The sequence below is a fragment of the Rhagoletis pomonella genome, unplaced genomic scaffold, assembly GCF_013731165.1.
Source record: "Rhagoletis pomonella isolate Grant_MI unplaced genomic scaffold, Rhpom_1.0 Rhpom_scaffold_00436, whole genome shotgun sequence".
Taxonomy (NCBI): Eukaryota; Metazoa; Arthropoda; class Insecta; order Diptera; family Tephritidae; genus Rhagoletis; species Rhagoletis pomonella.
In genome coordinates this window covers 54,173-55,462 of record NW_023458990.1, presented here as the reverse complement: position 1 = coordinate 55,462, position 1,290 = coordinate 54,173, and positions in this window count along the sequence as shown.

Here is a 1,290-nt window from a genome sequence, read left to right as displayed (position 1 = left end):
ATGTTTAGCAAGGAAAAAATTAAAAAGATAACAAATCTTAATTTTTTTTATATGTATTAAAGTCGACATTTTTTGGTAGCAACGAAAACACCATTAGTAAAATTTTGTCGTATGCTACATTTGTGAAGAATTTTATTCCAGCCACTTTGTATGACATACGACAAAATGTGATATAAATTTGTCCTAAGTTAGCGATACGTTTTATTCAAACATGAATAACGTAATTTGAAAAATTTTGATTATTTTAGTATGACTACATTAATAGATACCTCAATTTTTACTAAATGAACGACAACATTTTAGTAAATATCTCGGAAACTAAAGTAGATATCCAAAAACTGATAACACCAATCGAAGGATCTTATTTCAAAATATGTATATGAACTGCATCTATTTATAACTACAAATCGTCAAAATGGTGCTTACGACAATCTTTTATTCAAGCGACGATATCGCACACCTAGATCTAAAGTGTGCTAACTCAAAATTCAGATCGAAAAATACAATTGCTTGTGGATCGGACAGATTCATAACAATTAATACAAAATCAATTATAACAGTTTTTTATTTAGTGTATATAATCATGAAGCCGCTGTGGTGTAGTGGTAGGCAGTGCGCGCTTCCACTCCGCAACGCCTGGGTTCAATCCCTGGTCAAAGCAACATCGCAAAAAATATAGAAAAAAGGTTTTTTCTTAACAGCGGTTGTCCCTCGGGAGGCAATGGCAAACCTCCGAGTGTATTTCTGCCATGAAAAACAGCTTCTCATAAAAATACAATCGCCGTTCGGAGTCCGCGTAAACTGTAGGTCCCTCCGCTTTGTGTGACAACATCAAGGCGCACAGCACAAATCGGAGGAGAAGCTCGGCCAAACACTAACATATGTGTAAGCGCCAATCTATTATTAATCATGAAGATAAAAATATTTGCATTCATTGGAGGTAAGTCCTATTTTTTTTTTAGTTGATCGCACTTTAGATCTAGGTGAGCGATATGTATGTACATTAGACCGGTTTTTTAGATATACAGATTGCCCGGCGGAAAAAAAATATATTTTGGCCTAAAAATAAGCTGCATTTGAAAACTTAGAAAACCATATGCATTCAGGGAATAAAGTGTTTAAGAAAACAGTTGAAAATCGTGAATGTTATGGTCATTTGCTATGTAAAATAGCTCACAGAATCTGGTCAAAAATAAAAAAGGAATAGCTTTTAAGAATTTGCGAAATTATCGTTTTTTTTTTAAATTAAGAAAACAGCATTTTCAATTTTTTCCAAAATATCGGGTTCTA